The sequence below is a fragment of the Sciurus vulgaris genome, assembly GCF_902686455.1.
Source record: "Sciurus vulgaris genome assembly, chromosome: 8".
NCBI lineage: Eukaryota > Metazoa > Chordata > Mammalia > Rodentia > Sciuridae > Sciurus > Sciurus vulgaris.
Window position 1 is genome coordinate 106,872,732 of NC_136468.1, and position 18,720 is coordinate 106,891,451.

An 18,720-nucleotide genomic window follows, 5' to 3' on the forward strand; every position below is an offset into this window, starting at 1 on the left:
GGAAGTGTTATGAAAAACTGTTTAACCACAAGGGTTCTCTATGGCAATTAACAACTGGAACACTGTGAGAAATGCCAATGAGAAGTAATACAGAAAAATATGTGGTCAGAACTTCAGACTTTGGGGGTGGAGGTAACGCCGAGAAGAGAGTTGCCAACCACATATCTGGGAAATGGGCCACCTGGTTTTGAAGCCTCAGACACAACAACTGCTTGGGAGGATGCAGACCAACCAAAACGAAAATGGACCAGACCGTTCACAGGAAGGAGTCAGTGGCCAGGGCCACCAGGAGCTGCACTCACTTGTGGAAAAATTAGGAAAACATTTGTGGAGACGAGAGACGGCTTGGAAGGAAACTTCACTGCAATCAAGAATGTTCTGTTCTTTGAGCTATTTCCTTATCAGTTTGGAAGGAAAAATAATTAACATAAACAGTAGCCACCAGACTTGGCTGAAGGTAGGAGCAACGAGAGCACAAGAGTCACAGTCAAGAGTTTCAAGTTCGAGCCCTAGTTTTCCTCCACTATTCTCTGTGAATAGGATAAATCAATTAAAACTTTCTGACCCTTAGAGTCCTCACCCATAACACCAGCAGATATCTGCATTGCAGGGCTATCAACAGACCCTAGAGCTCTATGGGTATACAAATAATGCCTGAGTTTCCTTAGTATTCTTAATTGTTTGATATTTGGCAATTAGGTTATTCTCAAAGACTCAGAGGAAATAACAACCAAAACTGACATGGTGTTCCAAGAAGAAATTTCTACGTTCCAACATGATTTTAACCACAAAGAGTTCAAGACATTAAATTCTTCATTCGTACTGCTAAAAAAAAAAAAAAAATACAAAAACCTCCCAGACTTCATGAAAATATGAAAAAATACCACATTTATTTTATCAAGCAAACTTAACTTTGATAGCAAAATATAATCATTGTAGACTAGAAAAGGAAAACTGTAGAAGCAGTCTCACAAAAGAGTGACTGAGATACTAAATGAATGCCTAAATAAACAGAATTCATATGTCAAGACTAGGGGGAAGATGGCTTTGTCTTTGTTTTAAAGGAGTTACTCTTAAGTTATACACATTGAATTATTCTAACTAATACTAAGATTATGTGAGACAGCCAGAAAATCCAATTTCACATAATAATTCAATATAGTTGAGGAAATTGTCATTAATAATGACATTAAATATAAATATTATCCTGGAAATTTTAAAATTAATCTGTATATTTGATTATATAGTGTGAAATTTAATGATACCAAAATTAAATCATTCTTTTCAGACCCAGACAAAATTGGCCAAAAATTTAGGCAGGGGGAGGGCTCATGTCTGTGGGCATGAGATAAGTACTTTCTCAAGGACTTCCTCCAGACCAGGAAGGGATTCCTTTTCATTCTACACGCCTGCATGCCTTGTGAGTCTTGCACGTGTGCAGACTTCTCTAACAAAAGATTATCTTTGACATTCTGTGAGACTGCAACAATGCAGACAAGAGGGCCTGAATGGAACACTTGCCCAGCAGTAGTAGGAACTTGCACCAAAGAGATGACTCTACCAACCCAGGCCTTGAGCATCCAAGAACCAATGAGCTCTGCCTCCAAGTAATTACACAAATTTCTCTATTTGCTGTAAAATTTTTCCCTTGTTTCAACCTTCCTGAATACAGTTACTATAGCACCTGTGTTTCCATTGCAATGCTATTCTATCTAAATGATTATTGTTATTCCTTGGAGAATCTTTCTCTGATTGTTATTTAGATTGACAATAGATAAAAATCCAAAGACAAGAAGTAAAAGCATTTTTGTGAGGCAGATCAGAATCAAAGGAGATAGTGGCAATAGTAGATAGGTAGTTCCTGCATCTCCCACAATCCCCCATAAAACACATCTAGAAAGATTAAGCAAAACTAAAAACCCACAAACTATGTCCCCTTATCTCTTCCACAATGTTCTAACTTCTCATCTTTGGATTTTTATCTGTTAAAATCTAAATTACAATCAGAGAAAGAGTCTCCAAACAACCACATTCCCTGAGCTCTGATGTGGGAGCAGGAAAGGACAAGTCACAGCAGCAGAGGTCTGACCAAGGAAACAGAGGACAGAAAACAGCTTCTGTAGGGCCTGAGGAAGAGAGACCCTATACAACAGAACCCTATCTGTAGAGGCTGGAAACACAAGCCCTTCAAAAGCAAGGGAAAGGATGGGGGTTCCCACACACCATACCAAATCTGGGGTGAGGCAGCTACGGTCCCCACCCATAAGTCTTTCAAAATCACCAGAGACCTTCTTCAGGACAATGGCACGAGCACTAAGGAGGGGACTCAGGGAAGGAACTGAATGGAACTCAGTAAGGAAAATGCAGGACAAGAAAGTCTAGATTAAACAGAAAAAGTCTGTCACTGAAGATAGTGAGAATGGAAATAAGGGTATGACAGTGGTGGTTAAGTTCCAGGCAAGTCTCACTAAATGGGAACTCATGGGAGAGTACAGAGGGCAGAACTGACTCTCTGATGGCCTTGTGGAATTCACTGAGAATAAGAGCAGGAAGATGGGAAGGTATAGTCACTGGCTAGTTTTAATATTACACATAGAAGATGTTAGTGTTCGAATCTGGAATGTTCCCCAAAAGCTTTGTGTTGAACACATGGTCCCAATGCAGCAAGGTTCAAAGTGGGGCTTTTGGCAGTGATTAGATCATGAGGGCTCTGATCTCATCAATGGATTAATTCACAAGTCGATGAATGGACTACTGGGAGATATAACCTAGTTAGAGGAAGTAGGTCACTGGGGATGTGCCCTGGAAGGATTAAGATGGTCCTCAGTCCCTTTCCTCTCTCTCTTTGCTTCCTGGCTACCATGAGCTGAACAGCATTCTTCTGCCAATCGCTTATACCATGATGTTCTGCCTCACCTCAGGCCAGAACAACAGAGATGGCCTACTATGGGCCGAATCCTCTGAAACTGCAAATCAGAATAAATCTTTCCTTGCCACGTATTTTGGTCACAGTGATGAAAAGCTGGCTAACACGATAGAAAGTCAAATTGTCATCCCTAGATAAAATAAGATTGACAGAACTCAGAACTAGAATACAGGGAACACTAGGAAATACCTTCTGGGCGGAAAGAAATGACACCAGAAAAAAGGCAGTCTGAATCCCCAGGAAGAGACAAAGGTACCAGAAAACTCACAGAGCTGCCCAACAGACCATGCCCATGGCACACTGCTTTTCTTTTCATAAGGCGGTTTAAAATAATTACCATTATACAATATTGTTAGGTTTATGTCAAACATAGGCATTTTATGTATTTATGGATTGCAATAGCAGAAAAGCAGAGGGGCAAGAATTGGATGCATGGTGAATTATGACCCCTCAGCCTGGAGCCATCAGATGGGGACACACCCAAGAGGCAGAGGTAAAGCTGGTCCCTGCTGTGGTATCAGCACAATGCTAAGAACAGCAGCAAGAACAGAAGCCATGCCAGAGCCTCTGAGCCCCAGGGACAGCCACACTTCCTGTGATTGGAAAGTTCAGAACAGAAAGGTCCTCTCTTCCCCCAACTTAGCTTTCTTATGGGTTCTTTGGCTGGATCTAGGAACCCAATTAACACAAAAGCAGATTAACAAGAGAAAAACAGAATCTTTATTAAATGTACATGTACAAGGGGATTATCACAAGAGAATGAAATCCAAAGAAATGATCAAAGCATGATACATTTGTACTTTCCAGACAAAGAATGATAAATGGATGGCAGGACGCATGGGTCTCTGGTGTTGTGGGGGTGGGGTGGGGTTAGAAACTCATGAAAGATAAGGGAAACTTCAGAGTTCACTTATTTCAGATGAGTGCAGCTCCAGTTACAAGTCTCTGATGATTAAGGCTATTTTATAGTATTGGTATGTGAAGGGCACCTTCATGGCTTGCTGTGTGTAGGAAAAGACGGGCCGAATGACCCTTTCCGATGTTACAGTTCCTCAAATGATTTCAGCTTGAAATAATCATCGTATCAATTTGGCACGTTTTGCAATAGCATATCCTTAACCCTTTCTAATGCATTCGCTTGCAATCAGAAATATATGGCAGGTATTAAATAAGGCATGGCTTAGAGAGAATACCACACTCAAATTTATTGATAATTATGCTACATTTGAATTTCAATAGGTCTGCATATTTTAATTTTCCAAATTTTAAACTATTCTGGATTTTCTCAAATAGTGGACTTAACTGTTCTTTACAAGAAAGACATTTCCTGGAATACATTTTTAGTTTCTTTATGATGCCACACATCATAAAGTGCATGAAGCATACATATTTTCATTGAAAGACAGATTTGATAATTTTTGGTTTTGTTCTTTTAGTTCTGATTCACATAAAATCCAATAAAAATAATATTCAAATCCTATTTTAATACTTCAATGCTTAACCAATTCTTTTCAATTTTTAAGCCCATGGGATAGGTATTTTTCAGGACAGTACAAGCCATTCCCAGCATTCAGCTATGGGTAGGGGCTGCCATGAATCTATAGCATACACAGATCTATAAGCAGGTGTTGCAACCTTGAGGTGTTTTCTCTCAGCTGAGCACTTACTTATCTTCTCACATTTAAACTGAACATTTGATTTGAGAAGTCGCAAGCTTAAAAATGGGCAAAGACTCATATTTTCTAACTTTTAATTAGAAAATTTAAAATCCCAAATTTTCTTTTCTGTTCTAGGATTGTATGAACATGGAGATAAAGGTCACCTTCCCTGAGACTGATGACTAACTCACTGATAAGGGAACCCTTGCAGTGGGTCAGTATCAAAGAAGGAGTTGGCTCCAATCCCATCATGGTACTACCTACTGGAAGTAAATGCTAGAAACAATGACTTCCAGCCTGACAGGACCTTGAAACCTTGACTCCAGTCTCCTCAGGGCATCTAAGTTCCTGATTCCTCATCTGCCAGGTGGACCTAAGTAGCTTCTGTGAAAATACTAGAGGACTTGTGCTCTGAAGAATTAGAGCACAAACGGTTTGTGTGGTTTGCTCTCTCCTGATTGGAAAAATAAAAAAAGAATCAGATGAGATGGATTCACCCAAAGGTGGCTTATTTACAAGTCTGCTAGAAAAGAGAAATATTTGACTTTGTGAAAACTAGTCTTTAATTAAAAAACAATTGTCTGGTTTGATTCATTTTAATGGTAACATAGATTTGATTATGTGGGCAGAGCAATAATCAGCATAATAGTGCAAGAAAGTAAAGAGGTGTCGTTCAAGTTCATTTCCAAACATGAAAAACTCAGTTAATTTTTCAAGAGCATAATCCTCAGTCACTTGTAAGGAGACCCAGATTGCAGCTCATGCCTTGTGCTCACCTGACTCATTCTGGGTCACTGACTACTGATATAACTGCAGTCTGTCTCATCATCTGCAAATGAGTGTGCCATTAGGAACTAGCTCATAAGATCATTCTAAGAATTAATTTGAAGAACTATTTCAAGAAGGTAAGCACAGGGCTTGCACATTACAGGTAGTCTCCAAATTATAGTCCTTTCCTTATCATTCCACCATTCCTAAGGCTTACAGACACAAAGAAATCAGATGTACCCTCCTTATCCTGGCATGGAGGGTAAGGGGTTTGCTAATAGCTACATGAAGACCACAGTTTTTTCTAAGCTCAAAGATCAGGACTCTTGCAAAACACTACCACTGCAACTTCAGAAAAAGTTGAGAAAAGACCAAGGCAAATTTGTGTGACTAATCATTATTCAACTTAAAAATCCCTGCTAGGACCCATGTGTTAAGATAAACTCTCTGGGAAGTCGTAGGAAGGAAAAGCAAATATTTTGATCATAAAAAGACCCTGTAAATAACACATGTCAAAGGCCTGGTTTGTGTTAGGCAATTTCACTTATCTCAGACTCACAGGCTACTTTTTTTCACTTCTCCTGTTCATTTATAAGTGATTGTATCATAGGAACCTTGATAACAAGATAATGATCTGCAAAGAGAATAGCCATAAGATGCAAAATAGTTTCCCTGAGGTAACAATGACTACTGGTTTAAAATTAATTACAATTCTAATTTTATTTCATTTCTTATTTTTGGTGTTGTGGATTGAACCCAGGGGCACTTATTCACTAAACCACATCCCCAGCCCTTTTTATTTTATTATTTTGAGATAGGATCTCACCAATTTGCTCAGGTCCTTGCTAAGTTGCTGAGGCTGGCTTTGAACCTATGATTCCTCCTGCCTCAGTCTCTCAAATATCTGGAACTACAGGCATGTGCCACCCACCACACCCAGCTAATTGCAAAACTTCCAATGAGTTCTTCCTCATTTGAAGTAGCAGATAGGTTGTACGAGGGTTGGGGACACTTCCATATAGAAGATGCCTATTTTAAGGGCAATATTTTTCAGGTAACTTGAAGTCATCTTGAGCATTCTTTCTCATCTTTCAGGTCTATATTTTCAGAAGTGTTTGGCTAGTTCATGTAACTGGATTTGGGAATTTAAAACATGTTTATAGTGCTTAGTTTAATTATTTGATCAGTCATTCAATAATTATCTTGAGGATTTGATGTGTCAGAAATTGCCCTCATTAATTCATTCAAACTTTCTCTGCACATTTCCTACTGTCTGCTATGTTCCAGGTACTCCTCTGTGAGCTGGAAGATGTCCAATAAAAAAACTAATGTTCCTGAGAATTAAATCTAATTTTAATACAAGAAATATCAGGAGCGAGCATATAGATATGAGGCACTGTACTATTTTATTTCTCGACACACTTTTTTATTTGTTCTAATTAGTTATACATGACAGTAGAATGCATTTATGTACTTTGATATATCATACATAAATGGGGTATAATTTCTCATTTTTCTGATTGTACATGTTGTAGAATCACATCTCTCTTTCAGTCATCTATGTACACAAGGCAATAATGTCTGTTTCATTCTACTATCCTTCCTATATCCATATCCCCTCCCCTCCCTTCACTCTCCTTTACTTAAAGTAACTCTATTCTTCCTGAGTGCCCCTCACCTTATTGTGAATTAGCATCTGCATATCAGAGAAAACATTCAGTCTTTGGTTCTTTGGGATTAGCTTATTTCACTTAGCATGATATTTTCTAGTTCCATCCATTTACAGCAAATGCCATAATATCACTCTTCTTTAAAGCTGAGTAATATTCCATTGGGTATATATATATACCATATTTTCTTCATCCATTCATCTATTGAAAGGCACCTAGGTTGTTTCCATAGTTTAGCTATTGTGCATTGAGCTGCTATAAACACTGAGGTGGTCTTGTCATTGTACTATGCTAATTTTAAGTCCTTCAGGTATAAACAAAGGCGTGGGATCGCCGGGTAAAATGGTGGTTCTATTCTAAGTTTTCTGAGGAATCTCCATACTGCTTTCCAGAATGGGTTGCACCAATTTGCAGTACCACTAGCAATGTACATTCCCACATCCTTGCCAACATTTATTGTTGCCTGTATTCTTGATGATTGCCATTCTGACTGAAGTGAGATGAAATCTTCAGAGTAGTTTTGATTTGCATTTCGCTAATTGCTAGAGATGTTGAACATTTTTTCATATATTTGTTGAACAATCGTATTTCTTCTTCTGTGAAGTGTCTGTTCAGTTCTTTAGCCCATTTATTGATTGGGTTATTTGGTTTTTGGTGTTTTTAGAGTTCTTTATATATCCTAGTGATTAATGCTTTATCTGAGATGCATGTGGTAAAGATTTCCTCCCAATCTCTAGGCTCTCTCTTCACATTATTGATTGTTTCCTTTGCTGAGAAGAAACATTTTAGTTTGAATCCATCCCATTTAAATTCTTGGTTTAACTTCTTGAGCTTCAGGGGTCTTGTTAAGGAAATCAGATCCTAGGTCAATACAGTAAAGATTTGGTCCAACTTTTTCTTCTAGTAGGCACAGGGTCTCTGTTCTAGTGCCTAAGTCTTTGATCCACTTTGAATTAAGTGATAGGGTGAGAGATAGAGGATAAATTTCATTTTGTTACATATGGCTTTCCGTTTTTGCCAGCACCATTTGTTGAATAGGCTATCTTTTCTCCAGTGGATATTTTTGGTACCTTTGTCTAATTAATATGAGATAACTATATTTGCATGAGTTTGTCTGTGTCTTCTATTCTGTACCATTGATCTATGTGTCTGTTTTGGTGCCAATACCATGCTGGTTTGGTTACTATAGCTCTGTGGTATAGTTTAAGGTCTAATATTGTGATGCCTCCTGCTTCCCTTTTCTTGCTAAGGATTGCTTTAGCTATTCTGGGTCTCTTATTTTTTCCAAATGAATTTCATGATTGCTTTTTCTAGTTCTATGAAGAATGTTGTTGAGCTTTAATAGTAACTGTTTTAAATCTGTAAAACACATTTGGTAGTATGGCCATTTTGACAATATTAATTCTGCCTATCCAGAACATGGGAGGCCTTTCCATTCACTAAGGTTTTCTTCAATTTCTTTCTTTAGTGTTCTGTAGTTTTCATTGTAGAGAATTTTCACCTCATTTGTTAGACTGATTCCCAAGTTGTTTTTTTGGTTTTTGTTTTTTGGTTTTTGGTTTTTTTTTGTTTTGTTTTGTTTTGTTTTGTTTTGTTTTGTTTTGTTTTTTGAGGCTATTGTGAATTTCTTTTTCTTTTTCAGTGGATTCATTATTGATGTATGGGAATGTATTCGACTTATGGATATTGATTTTATATCCTGCTTCTCTGCTGAATTTATTTATTAGTTCTAGAAGTTTTCTGTTGGAATTTTTTTAATCTTCTGAATATAGAATCATGTCATCAGCAAATAGGGATAGTTTGTGTTCTACTTTACTTATTTGTATCAATGCAATTTCTTTCTTCTGTCTAAATGCTCTGACTAGAGTTTCAAGGACAATGTTCAATAAAAGTGGTGAAAGAGGGCATCCCTGCCTTATTCCAGTTATTAGAGGGAATGCTTTCAATTTGTCTTCATTTAGAATTATGCTGGTCTTAGGTTTAGCATATATAACCTTTATGATGTTGTGGTATTCTCCTACTATCCCAAGTTTTTCTAGTGTTTTGAACATGATGGAGTGCTGTATTTTACCAAATACCTTTTCTGCATTATTGGGATGATCATATGATTCTTGTTTTTAAGTCTACTGATATGATGAATTACATTTATTGTTTTCCATATGATGAATTTCATTTGATCATGTTGCACTAACTTTATAATACATTTTTGTAGGTGAATTGCCAGAATTTTATTGAGAATTTTTAAATCCATGTTCATTAAGGATATTGGTCTGAAGTTTTCTTTCCTTGAAGTGTCTTTGTCTGGTTTTGGTATCAGGGTGATATTAGTTTCATAGAATGAGTTTGGAAGGGTTCCCTCCTTTTATATTTCAGGGAATACTTTGAGGAGTATGGGTGTTAATTCTTCTTTGTAGGTATTATAGAACTCGATTGAAATTCTGTCTAGTCCTGGGCTTTTCTTGATTTGTAGGTTTTTGATGGTATTGTCTATTTCATTACTTGAAGATAATCTGTTTAAATCATGTATGACCTCTTAATTCAGTTTAGGTAGTTCATATGTCTCTAGAAGTTTATTGATGTTTGATATTTTCTATTATATTGCAGAATAAGTTTTCAAAATAGTTTCTAATTATGTTCTGTATTTGAGAAGTGTCTCTTGTGATATTTCCTTTTTCATCACATATTTTAGTAATTCATGTTTTCTCTCTTTTTCTGTGTGTTAGCATGGCTAGGGGTTTATCAGTTTTATTTATTTTTTCAAAAAAACAACTTTTTGTTTTGTCAATTTTTTCTTTTGTTTCCATTTCATTGATTTCAGCTCTAATTTTAATTATTTCCTGTCTTCTACTGATTTTGGTGCTGATTTGTTCTTCCTTTTCTAGGCCTTCAACAAGTAATGTTATGTCATTTATTTGTTCACTTTTTATTCTTTTAATAAATGAGCTCAATGCAATAAACTTTCTTCTTAGTACTGACTTCATAGTGTCCCAGAGATTTTGATATGCTGTATCAGTATTCTCATTTACCTCTAAGTACTTTTTTTTATTTCATTCTTGATTTCTTCTACTACATATTCATCATTCAGTAGTGTATTATTTAGTCACCAGGTGTTAAAATAGCTTCTATTTTTTATTTTATCATTGATTTCTAATTTTATTCCTTTATGATCTGGTAGAATGAAGGGTATTATCTCCATTTTTTTGTATTTTAAGAGTTGCTTTGTCATATAAAGTATGGTCTATTTTAGAGAAGGATCCATGTGCTGTCAAGCAGAAAGTGTATTCCTTCTGGATGGATGAAATATCCTATATATGTCTGTTAAGTATAAATTATTGATTGTTTTATTTAGTTCTACAGTTTTTTTTTTTTAATTTAGTTTTTGTTTCAAAGATTTGTCCAGTAGTGAGAGAGATGTGTTAAAGTCACCCAGTATTATTGTGTTGTGGTCTATTTGAATCTCGAAATTGAGAAGTGTTTGTCTGATGCACATAGATGCTCCATTGTTTGGAGCATAAATATGTACAATTGTTATGTCTAGCTGATATGCAATTTTCTTAAGCAGTATGAAATGTCCTTCTTTGTCCCTCTTGACTAACTTTGGCTTGAAGTCCACTTTATCTGAAATGAGGATGGTAACCCCTGCTTTTTTATACAATCCATATGAGTGATACGTTTTTTTCCTATTCTTTCACCTTGAGTCTGTGGATATCTTTGTCTATGAGGTGAGTATCTTAGAGACAGCATATTGTTGGGTATTGTTTTTTAATCCAATCTGCCAGTCTATGTCTTTTGATAGATGAGTTTAGGCCATTAACATTCAAGGTTATTATTGAGATATGATTTGTATTCCCTGTCATTTAGATTTATTTCTGGTTTTTAATTTGACTTAGTTTCTCCTTTGATTGACCATTCCTTTAGTGCAGTTCTTCCCTTTGCTGGTTTTCACTTTTATTTTCACTTCATCTTCATGGAATATTTTCTTGAGAATGTTCTGTAGTACAGGCTTCCTAGATGTGAATTATTTTAATTTTCGTTTATCATGGAAGGTTTTTATTTCATCTTCAAATCTGAAACTTAATTTTTATGGACATTAAATTCTTGATTGGAATACACTTTCTTTCAGAGCTTGGAATATATTATTCCAAGCTTTGAGGGTCTGTGTGGAGAAATTCATTGAGATCTGAATTGGTTTCCCCCATACATAATTTTTGTTTTCCTCATGGTCTTTAAGATTTTATTCTTATTCTGTATTCTAGTCATTCTCATTTTTTTTTTTTTTTTGGTATCTCTGTTCCTTTATCTATCCCAATAACTCTTAAATTTGATCTTCTCATGTTATCCCATAATTCTTGGAAGTTCTGTTCATGGATTCTTATCATCTTCTCTGCATGGTCAAATTTATTTCCAAGATTATATATTTTGTCTTCATTGCCTGAGGCTCTGTCTCCAAGTGATGTAGTCTTTGATAATGCTTTCCATTGAATTTATAATTTGGTTTATTGATTCCTTCATTTCAAGGATTCTTTTTAAGAATCACTGATCTTTTTTTAAACTGATCTTTCACTTCCTTTATTTTCTCTTTGATTTCCCTCTATACCATCCTTTAACTCTCAGATCAATTTAACTGTGTACATTCTAAAACCCTTCTCAGACATTTCTTCCACTGTGTTGTCAGTGGATTCTGTTATTGAAACATCTTGGTTTGTTTGGGATACTTTGTTCCCTTGTTTTTTCATGTTGCTTGTGTGTTTTCCCATCTAGCAGTATGGATCTGAGGCAGTATAGATTCTACCCTGTAGACATATATTTTGCCTGAAGGTGTCCAGTACCTCACCTTTAAGGGGGAGACCAAAATCACCAGTACCCAAGGTAAACAAAATATAGCCTTAAACCTAATAGCTCCCACTAAGGCATCTATTGCTTTTTGCAATAAACAGAAAGGATGAGTTCAACCACTGTCTACAAAATAAACAGAAAACTTGTTTAAAAGGTTTATAATTTCAAATGGTGGACAATGAGAGAACAGAAGTAGTGTAGCACATGATGTTCATGAGGGAGGAAGAGAGTGACTAGAAGTAGAAAACCACAGGAAGAGTGGAAGAAGAACAAACAGATATTAGCTGTTGGTTGAAAAAAAAAAAAGGTAGAAAGAGAATCCAGGAAAATAGACAAGTGAGAGGAAGAATACATACAAAGAAAAAAATTAAAAATATAAAAATACAACACAGGTCTGGGGAGATAGTTCAGTTGGTAGAGTGCTTGCCTCGCAAGCACAAGGCCCTGGGTTCAATCCCCAGCACTGCAAATAATAAAGCAATCTCTTCCCCTTCTAAAAAAAAAAAAAAAAAAATATAACACAACAGCAAAACACCATTCATGTATCACCTCCACAATCTGATACATAACAAATACCTTGCTTCAAATGCAGTAGAGATGTTAGAGATTAAAAAATAAAATAAAATCAATCTCAATGGAAAATTGAATTGTCTCTGTCAGGGTTCAAATGTTTCTCAGCCCTGTCTCTGATTTCTTGCAGGATTTCCAGGCCCAGACTGGCCTTCACAGACCCAGTCACTATCCCTTGGGTCTGAGCTTCAGATACTCCAAGCTCAGCCACTTTGCAGTCCCAAGATCTCAATCCTGCTCCAATTTTCAGAGAAACCACCAGGGATACACTCACATAAAGGAGCAACCCTGAGAAACAGCAGCAAGATGGCAGCCACCAGTACTACCAGCAGGAAGATCCCAGGCACAGCCAAACTTGTAAACACCCCAACACTGGACCTCCAGGTCTTAACTGGAGTTCCCAGACAGATGTGGCTGCACCCCAAGATGGCAGTGGTGACAAACCTACTGGCTCCCCAGCACCCAGACCCTGGTCAGTGTCCCAAGATGGATGTGACCATGTGCAACCAAACCTGGAATCTCCCTGGCAATGGACCTCTGGGAGGTGGTGGCAGTGAGGGGCAGGTCAATGGAAGCTGTGGTGGGACAATGACAGTAGCAGTGGTGGGGTCGGCAGCTGTGGGGGTAGCGTCACCCAGAGAGAAGACCTCCAGGCCACCTCAGGGAAGCAGCAGTTGTGTCAGCGGCAGCAGCCTTGGAGGTAGCAGTATAGTCAGGCAGCTGTGTCCTGAGAAAAGACCTCCAGGTGTTGAGAGGCAGGTGTTGTTGCTGCAGCCGCTGCTGTCATCTGGCCACCATCACCCAGTTCAGGACTGGCACATGCTCTCAGACTGCCATGACTGTCAACATGAGAACACACCATGCCACAGGTGAACATTTCCATCCACATTTCTCATGTGTTTCTTACAAAACAGATGCTGATTTACACCACCTCATCTGCCCTGGGAGATTTACATTAAGTCAGGTTGAATTTCCTGCCTTAATAAGAGTTTATCACTTCCTGATTACTTATACTGCTTAGTTTCAATTTCCATTCTTAAACTGGAATTTTATCTTACTTTCAATTCAAAAGATTTTTCTTCTCTTGCCCACCAGGCATGGAGTCTGGATCCATTTTTGTGATCCCGTCTAACCCTCCAGTTATCCCATCTCTACTATCCATCTATCTAGAGTATATGGGCATTCCAGATTCTAATGGAAGTTTACAGTGATGGACAACAAGACAGTATTAATCAGAACAAAAATAAGACAGACATAGAAAAAGAGAGAGAGAGAGAGAGAGAGAGAGAGAGAGAGAGAGAGAGAGAGAGAGAGAGGAGAGAGAGATGTAGCTCTATTCTATAGTCCTGACCCCAGAACTGGGTTTTCCATGGGCAACTATGTTGTGTAGACCTCTCCTATCATGTCATTGCTGCCTATCTCTAAATTTATACTTTTAAAAAAATTTATACTTATTTCTTAATATAGGTAGGTGACTTTGTTTGATTTTCTCCTTTTAAACCACATTCCATGGGCTTTACATTTCATATCCAAAATGGTTCATCAAAGAATTTTGATGAACATGTGAGTATCTATTCCAAAGTAGAAATCTACTAAAGACAGATACACCAACAATAATTGGTATATGACATATAGCTTGATTTTCTCTCACTCTAGTGATGTAGGTACTAGTTACTTGAAGATCCAGTGTCTTCCCCAGGATCCAGAGTCAAGAAGAGGCAAAAGTAGAGACTGAACCACATTTTTCCTCCTCTGCACTAGGATGCCCTTGCCAGAGTATATGATAAACAGAATGAATGGCACAAATGCACTAAATACATAGCAACTGAAATGAAAATGCAATGGTAATAGTTCAGAACAATGAAACAACTAGGTGTAAATTTAACAAACGTATACAAGACTTGTAGACTGAAAACCACAAAATGCTGATCAAATTAATCAAAGAAAACCAGAATGAGTGGATACACATACCTTCTTACAGGATTAGAAGATTGAACATAGTACAAAGGACAATGCTCCCTAAGTCAATCTATAATCTAAATGTAATGTCTATCAAAATCTCTGCAAATTTTTATAGACATAGAAAAAGTTTATTTTAAAATATGTGTGAAAAGGCACCGAATCCATAACTAAAGCAATCTTAACAAAAACTTATAACATAGAGGAATCTTTCTTCCCAAGAAGTTACATAATTATAACAGTATGGTATTTGTTGGAGGGTACACACATCAATCAATAGAAATGTTCAACATCATTAGCATATTGGAATGTGCAAATCAAAATCATAATGATACATAGTCTACAGCCCTTAGGATGGTTATAAGTTATAATTTAAAATATAGTCAATAATTAGTATTGATTAGGATGTAGAGAACCTGGAGCTCACAAACATCACTGGTAGAAATGCAAAATAGTGCAGCCGCTTCAGAAAAGTTTGAAAGTTTCTTAAAATGTTAACTAAGTTACCATACAGCCTAGCAATTCTCAACACTCAAGAGGAATTAAAACATGTATGCACATAAAATGTGTATGCAAAAGAATATAGCAGCATTAGTCATAACAGCTAAAAAGTCCAAGCTATCCAAGTTTCCATTTACTAGCAAGTGGATAAACAAAGTGATGCATTCCAAACAATGAAACATAAAAACAGACCACTGTCAGAATGTGGATGAAGCTCACATAAATTTTACTAGATGTCAGTCATACACTGCATGATTTTGTCATTTCAAAGAAATGACAAAAGGCAAGTGGGGATTTACTACCAATAAGACAGGGTGGAGTATTTTTCAGGTATTGGAAGCATTCTGAAATACAAGTGTTCACATTGTACTCAGGGTTGCACAACTCTATCACAAAAATCATCACGTTGTACACTTAAAATTGATGAATTGTCTAAATAAAGCTTTTTCTTAGAAACCAGTGTACTGCTCAAAAGTAGTAAGGTGACTTGAGGAAGGAGCACCATTTCTAATGCTCAGAAGGGCTAGATGAATCACCAGAGAGTGAGGTTGAAGAGTTGGTTAAGTACCAGATCATAGAAGGCACTGTGGAGCAGGGTGTGCCATGGAGATTTGGGAAGATGATCTATGATTTCTACCCCAGGAATAGGCCTGATCATAGCTCCGAATTTAAAACCTTATTTGTGCATAAACATAAAGGATGGATTCAAAGAGATTTTAAGTGCAAACCCTGTGGAAATGATTTTTCTTATCAATAGGGCATAAAATACACACAGGTGCATGTGTACACACTCAACTACCTTGAGTAGTCAGCTGGACAGGGTTTTCCTGTCCTTTCCCCTGCCCTCACCAGGATACCACTTGTAATTCTTTATTAAAAAAACACATTGTCTGGGCAGCAGGGGGAATCCAATAACAACAACCACCAAAAAAACTTTGGATGCCAGAATAAAATCGAATCATATCATCAAACAGAAGGAAAAATTATATTGCAACTAAAACTAAATACCTTCAGGCCTATTCTCCTTGGTTTGTGAAAATATAGTAGATTGGAAGGCAAAGGACATACAACTGACTCTCCCACTTCTATCATCACTAGCTGTTCTCTAACCTCATTATACAATGAAGACAAGTTATGTATTTATGAAGAGATGATCCTAAAATGTTATGGCCTGCTTCTTCAAAGTCTACAATTTATACAACTAGACTCCCACTATTATTCTCAGAATAAACTTAATTCTCTCTTTGGCATGACAGACAATGGTTAAAAAGTCATTGAAGTCACCTTCAAACACACCCAGTGCTCCTTGAATACCTGGTGCTAGACCTTCCCTACATATGTCCTGTTCTTTCTGTCTTAAGCTCCTGTGCCTTTGAGCAAGTCCTTTCCTCTACTGAACTCACCCCCTCCTCTTCTCCTGCTTATCTAATTCCCGCTCATCAAAATTCAGCCCACCTCTCCTATTTGGGAGCCTCCCAGACACTAGACCACTGGTTATCTTTCTCTGTGGAGTAAATATATCTATCTCTCTAAAGTGTAACTTCAGTCCTGTGCACTGTGATAAGTGCTTGCCAAGGGGAGAGACATGAGTCTCCAGCTTGCAGTCTTGTCCAACACCTAGGAAATGCATAGGAAAGACATGCTGAACAAGTGAACCAATCATTCATATGGAAAAGATTTTTAAAATCTACATCTTGATTGTTTTCACTTAATTCGTCACTATCTGAGGACAGTTTTGACTTATTGGTTCCTCTAGTACAAGTTACATATTTCAACCAGAGGAATGCTATTTCATCAGATGTGTGTCAAGAGTGACCATTGTTACAGAAAGAACAAATTGTGTATTAAACATTATGTGACCAGAAAAAAAAAAATCATGAATGTATGGAAAAGTGACTTTATTTATTTAGGTACCAGGGATTGAACCCAGGGGTGCTAAGCCACATCCTCAGCCCTTTTTTATATTTTATTTAGAGACAGGGTCTCACTGAAATGCTTAGGACCTTGCTAAGTTGCTGAGACTGACTTTGAACTCCCAATCCTCCTGCCTCAGACTCCTGAGAAGCTGGGATTACAGGCATGTGCCAGGGCACCTGGTAGAAAAGTGACTTTATGATGAGTTTATGTTGTTCACATAATTAAGAAGTTTTAAGAATGTATTTAATTTTAGTTGCAATATAATTTTTCCTTCTGTTTGATGATATGATTCGATTTTATTCTGGCATCCAAAGTTTTTTTGGTGGTTGTTGTTATTGGATTCCCCCTGCTGCCCAGAAAATGTGTTTTTTTAATAAAGAATTACAAGTGGTATCCTGGTGAGGGCAGGGGAAAGGACAGGAAAACCCTGTCCAGCTGACGCCTCTCTTGGTCCCTCATTGAGCACCGCCAATGTTGTAAAACTAAATAAACACTGCAGGAGTCGGACATTTGTCTGAGGAGGTTTGACCCATCCTGACCTCAGTGGAGCACCCTGCCATCTTGCTTATGTTTGTGATAATCTGTTTGGTCTGGGGCTCAAACTGGATGGCTCCTGACTCCAGAGGATTGTGAGATTCATGAGCTGAGGCACTTCCAGGGTAGATGAGATGGCTCCCGTGTGGCTAGGCTTGGAGCCATCTTCATTGTGATCCTACTTGACTCTGGAAACCCAAACTCAAATTAGTCACTGGTAAAGCTCCTGAAAAGGAAAACATTCCCATACAAAGTTCAGCACTTATGTGTTGGTCCATTACAATGTAAGACCAAGTACCCAACTATGTCTCTGTCTGGAGCAGCATTCCCCAGTGGACAAATGTCCTATCTGTGGGCAAGAACACCTCAGATGATATCCCCCAGGAAAACGGTATGTTGCTACACAGTCCAGGTGGCCAGGTGCTTTGCTATTCTGCTGCCTGGTGAACCAATGGGGGCAATTCTTTAAATTCTATATAAGCAGAGTGCCAGACCCTGAGTTTTCGCCTGCCTAATTCATTTGATACCCATGGATTATAGCCACTATTTCATTCAGGAAGAATAATAGAAGTCTCAGGATATGGAAATGACTCACAATCACTGACTAAGGGGGGCAGAGCACCCTGTCACTGGGATCTTCCCTTCCATCACTGTTTCATGTACCACTACAAACAAAACTGACCCTAGGTTGGCAAACAGCAGAAGTCTTGCTTGAATTCTCAGAAAAATGAAACTACTCCTCACCCTAACCCTTTCCTATCCACACACGGTTCAGGCTGAGATTAGAGGGAATGAGCAGAGTGGAGAGGGGAGATACTGAGAGGGAGAACAGTCTAAAACATGACAGGAGGGCTCAGGAGTCCTCACTCCTGAGCATAGTCAAGGAGTGAGGAAGGTATAGGAAAGAGCAAGAGACTTTGCAGACCTTAAACAACCCTGTTATGTGCTGTGCATTTCCTTCCTTTCAAGGAAGGCAGAAAGAATAAAAGTTTAAAATGTTATGCAATGTAAATGCCTTAAGTTAAAAAAAAAAGTGAAGTTGAGGGATGGGGATATAACTTCGTGGCAGAATGCATGCCTAGTATGTGCAAGGCCCTGGGTTCAATCCCCAGTACCATACAAATTTTTTTCAATGAAACTGAGTTTTAGTTGACCCCATTTGTCTTTAAAAAGCTTGCACTGATCTTGCTGTTCTCAACCCCTACTCTTCCCTGTGTCTCAGCCTCTCTCCTCTACACAGGCTTACCATTGAAATAAATGTTTCAGAAATTGAGTTCCTGCAATCATACCAGATGTAGCTCTCAGCCCAGATTAATATTTCCTACCTCATCATAAGTATTGTGTTCTACAGCTCACCTCAGTTAATATCAACTAGCCACAA